At 44.0% G+C, this 5,357-nt stretch overlaps 1 protein-coding gene across 1 annotated transcript in view; it reads left to right on the forward strand.

Moving 5' to 3' along the window:
• The window catches only part of gtf2h4 (general transcription factor IIH, polypeptide 4), a 323,881-nt gene that overhangs the window by 304,828 nt on the left and 13,696 nt on the right, over window positions 1–5,357 (forward strand). The gene's annotated exons all lie outside the window — the stretch shown is intronic.

Raw genomic sequence — 5,357 nt, forward strand, 5'->3', positions numbered from 1 at the left:
TCAGACACTGTCCTTTCTCCCCTCCCTCTGGGACTGGGTGGGACAGTGGGTCAGACACTGTCCTTTCAATTCAATTCCCCTTGTGATAAATGATAGCGTTTCATTAGCATTCCTAAGTATTTGCTGTGCTGCACACTAATGTTTTGTGGTTCCCTCTTCAGATCCCTCTTCATCTCGACACTCTGCCATTTCTCGCTGTTTTGATAATATGCTTATTCTATTCCTGAAAGAAAAGACAATTGCATGTTTTCCCCCATGTTGTACTCTATTTGTTAGGTTTAGTGACTGGGTAATGACGTTTTGTATATCACTTGTGTCCTCTTCAGAACTTAGTTTCTTACCTATCCAAGTCATCAGCAAATGTAACAATGGTATCTTTGGTGTCTTCAAATGATTTCTGTAAATTGTAAACTGTTGATCTCCTACCACTTAACCCTGTAACTGACCACTCATAGAATCAGATAGCACCGAAACAGACCCTTGGGTCCCAACAGTCCATACCAAACACAATCCCAAACTAAACTAGTCCCACCTGTGTGCTCCTGGCCCATATCCTTCCAAACCTTTCCTATGCATGTCCTTACCTAAGTGTGTTTTAAACATTGTAACTGTGCCCACATCTTCAGGTCTACTCTCTGCATTCTGATAGCCAGCCAATCTTCTATCCATGCCAATTTGTTACTCCCAACACTGTGAACCCTTTTCAGTTGTTTCAGCGGTGGGAGTCCGGGAGAAAGCGCGAGGGCAGCCTGGGAAGGTAAGCTTCCACCCAATAAATTTGAGAGTTAACTAATACCCGAGACACTACACACGTAGTGTCTCCCACCCTTCCACCTCCTCTAACCTAATAATAACGACTAAGTGTGGTGAGCAGGTAAGCTATTTGCATTTTTTTTCCCTCATCTCTTTGTTATCTTTCGGGGTGGTCACCTAGACGCCAAATCCTCTGGGAGCGGGTCGGAAGGCAAAGCCGGAGTCTGTTTGAGTATATAACGGAGTAAACTTACTGGTGCAGAGAACACTGCGAAACTTAAAAAAAAACTAATTAATTTTAAATAATTAACTAAGTAGAGATGGCAGGCCAGGTGATGTGTCGTAGCTGTATGATGTGGGAGCTAGCTGATCCCATTGAGAACGGCAGTGACCACATCTGCAGCAAGTGTTGGCTGCTTGAGGAGCTCCGGCTCAAAATTGATGAGGTGGAATCCGAACTCCAAACATTGCGGCACATCCGGGAGGGGGAGAAATACCTGGATGCTGTGTTCCAGGAGGCAGTCACACCTGGTAGATTAACTAATGTTAAATTGATCAGCGGGCAGGGACAGCAGTGTGTGAGTGCGAGTGAGGCAGGTAGAGGGACCCTGCAGACAGGAACACAGGAGCCGCAGCCCTTGACATTGTCCCACAGGTATGAGGCACTTGCTCCCTGCGTGGATAAGGAACAGGGCTGCAGGAAGGATGAGTCAACTGACCATGGCACCATGGTCCAGGAGGCCATTCAAGAGGGGGGAGCAAAAAGATGGATTGTAGTTGTAGGGGATTCCATCATCAGGGAGATAGACAGTATCCTCTGCGAGCAGGATAGAGAATCCCACATGTTGTGTTGCCTGCCTGGTGCCAGAGTGCGAGACATCTCTGACCGGCTTGAGAGGGTACTAGAGAGGGAGGGGGAGGATCCAGTTGTGGTCCATGTAGGTACCAACAACATAGGTCTTTTTTCCTAGTCCTGCATGTTTCGGGATTATGAAAAGCTAGGAACAAAATTAAAAAACAGGTCTTCAAGGGTCATAGTCTCTGGATTGCTGCCCGAGCCACGTGCAAATTGGCATAGGGAGGCGAGGATCAGGGAAGTAAACACGTGGCTAAAAGAGTGGTGTGGGAAAGAGGGTTTCCTTTTCATGGGGCACTGGCATCAGTTCTGGGACAGGAGGGATCTATATCGCTGGGATGGACTCCACCTGAACAGGGCCGGGTCCAGTGTTCTGGCGAAAAGGGTAAATAGAGTGGTTAACAGGACTTTAAACTAGTAAGTGGGGGGGGAAGGGAGAAGTGAGCGTAGAGGGAGAATAACAATTAATGTAAGGCAAAGCAGCAGGTTAGCAGATGACGAGGAAGCTTCAACTCCATTGAAAATTAGGAAAAAAGTTAAAGGGAAGGAGAACTCAAGAGCTGTTAGTAATGGAAGTAATAGGACCCAAAAAGAAGGTGCAAAAACTGGCATTAGGGCACTTTATTTGAATGCTCGGAATATTCGAAACAAGGTGGATGAGTTGACGATGCAAATCATGGCAAATGGGTATGATTTAGTGGCCATTACAGAGACATGGTTACAGGATGGTCATGACTGGGAGTTAAATATCCAGGGGTATCAAACTGTTCGGAAGGACAGACAGGAAGGTAAGGGAGGTGGTGTTGCTCTGATTTTTAAGGATGATATCAGGGTGGTAGTGAGAGATGATATAGGTTCTACTGAACAAAACGTTGAATCCATTTGTGTGGAAATTAGGAATAGCAGGGAGAAGAAGTCACTGATAGGTGTGGTCTATAGGCCACCAAATAATGACATCGTGGTGGGGCGGGCAATAAACATAGAAATAGCTAATGCTTGTAAAAATGGTACAGCAATTATCATGGGGGATTTTAATCTACATATCGATTGGTCAAACCAGGTCAGTCATGGCAGCCTTGAGGAGGGATTCATAGAATGCATCCGCGATAATTTCCTTGAACAAAACGTAATGGAACCTACGAGGGACCAAACTATCCTAGATCTAGTCCTGTGTAATGAGACAGGAATAATTAATGATCTCACAGTTAGGGATCCTCTCGGAAGGAGCAATCACAGTATGGTCGAATTTAAAATACAGATGGAGAGTGAGAAGGTTAAATCCAGTACCTATGTCCTGTGCTTAAACAGAGGAGACTATGAAGGAATGAGGAAGGAGTTAGCCAAGGTAGAATGGGAGCAAAAACTTTACGGTGGGTCAATTGAGGAACAGTGGAGGACTTTCAAAATGATTTTTCACAGTGCTCAGCAGAAGTATATTCCAGTGACAGGGAAGAACTGTAGGAAAAGAGGGAGCCAGCCATGGATGTCTAAGGAAATAAAGGAAAGTATCAGATTGAAAAAAAACACATACAAAAAAGCAAAGAGTAGTGGGAAACTAGTAGACTGGGAAATCTTTAAAGGCCAACAGAAAGCACAAAAAAAAGGTATAAAGAAAAGTAAGATAAATTATGAGAGTAAACTAGCTCAGAATATAAAAACAGGCAGCAAAAGTTTCTATAAATATGTAAATCGTAAAAGAGTGGCAAAGGTAAACATTGGTCCTTTAGAGGATGAGAAGGCCAATTTAATAACTGGGAATGAGGAAATAGCTGAGACATTAAACAGTTATTTCGTATCAGTCTTCACAGTGGAAGACACAAATAACATGCCGAAAACTAGTGGCAAGAAGGTTATAGCAGGTGAGGACCTAGAAACTATCATTATCACTAAGGAGGCAGTGCTGGGCAAGCTAATGGGGCTAAAGGTAGAGAAGTCTCCTGGCCCTGATGAAATGTATCCCAGGGTACTAAAAGAGGTGATGGGGGAAACAGCAAATGCATTAGTAATTATTTACCAAAATTCACTGGACTCTGGGGTGGTTCCCACAGATTGGAAAACAGCCAATGTGACGCCACTGTCTAAAAAAGGAAGTAGACAAAAAACAGATAACTATAGGCCAGTTAGCTTAACTTCGGTAGTGGGGAAAATGCTTGAATCTATCGTTAAGGAAGAAATAGCAAGACATCTGGATATAAATTGTCCCATTGGGAACACCCAGCATGGGTTCATGAAGGGTAGGTCATGTTTAACTAATTTGGTGGAATTCTTTGAGGACATTACTTGCATGGTGGACAATGGGGAACCTGTGGATGTGGTGTATCTGGATTTCCATAAGGCATTTGACAAGGTGCCACACCAAAGGCTGCTACATTATATAAAGTTGCACAGTATTACAGGTAATGTATTGGCATGGATAGAGGATTGGTTGACCAGTAGGAAGCAAAGAGTAGGGGTAAATGGGTGTTTTTCTGGTTGGCGGTCAGTGGCTAGTGGTGTGCCTCAGGGATCAGTGTTGGGACCTCAATTGTTTACAATTTACATAGATGATTTGGAGTTGGGGACTAAGTGTGGTGTGTCAAAATTTGCAGATGACACTAAGGTGAGTGGTAGAGCAAAGTGTGCAGAAGACACTGAAAGTCTGCAGAGGGATATAGCCAGTCTAAGTGAGTGGGCAAAGGTCTGGCAGATGGAGTACAATGTTGATAAGTGTGAGGTCATCCATTTTGGTAGGAATAACAGCAAAATGGACTATGTTTTAAATGGTAAAAAATTGCAGCACGCTGCTGTGCAGAGGGACTTGGGTGTCCTTGTGCGTGAATCGCTAAAAGTAGGATTGCAGGTGCAGCAGGTAATTAAAAAGGCAAATGGAATTTTGTCTGTCATTGCTCGAGGGATGGAGTTTAAAAACAGGGAGGCTATGCTGCAGCTGTATAGGGTCCTGGTGAGGCCACACCTGGAGTACTGTGTGCAGTTTTGGTCTCCTTAATTGAGAAGAGATATACTAGCACTGGAGGGGGTGCAGAGGAGATTCACTCGGTTGATTCCAGAGTTGAGAGGGTTGGATTATGAGGAGAGACTGAGCAGACTGGGATTATACTCATTGGAATTCAGAAGAATGAGGGGAGATCTTATAGAAACATATAAGATTATGAAGGGAATAGATAAGGTGGAGGCAGGGAGGTTGTTTCCGCTAGCTGGTGAAACTAGAGGGCATCGCCTCAAAATAACGGGAAGCAGATGTAGGACTGAGGTCAGGAGGAACTTCTTCACCCAAAGGGTTGTGAATCTGTGGAATTCCCTGCCCAGTGAAGCGGTTGAAGCTACCTCGCTGAATGTTTTTAAGGCAAGGCTAGATAAATTTTTGAACAGGAAAGGAATTAAGGGTTATGGTGAGTGGGCAGGTAAGTGGAGCTGAGTCTCAAAAAGATCAGCCATGATCTTACTAAATGGCGGGGCAGGCTCGAGGGGCCAGATGGCCTACTCCTGCTCCTAGTTCTTATGTTCTTATGTTCTTAACTCATCCTTTTTGTAATAACCTTTAACGTGGCATCAATCAGAGCCTCCAGAAATTGAAGAACAGTTCAATTCTGTTCAGTTCTACTAATCCTCAGCACATGGTATCTCCTCAAAGAGCTCAAATAAATTAGACCAACATGATTTTCCATTCATGAAACTATGTTTATTTTTAAATTGATTCAAGAGATATGGGTGTCACTGGCTAGGCCAGCATTTATTGCCCATCCCTAAT

The sequence above is a fragment of the Rhincodon typus genome, chromosome 35, assembly GCF_021869965.1.
Source record: "Rhincodon typus isolate 14 chromosome 35, sRhiTyp1.1, whole genome shotgun sequence".
NCBI classification, from domain to species: Eukaryota; Metazoa; Chordata; class Chondrichthyes; order Orectolobiformes; family Rhincodontidae; genus Rhincodon; species Rhincodon typus.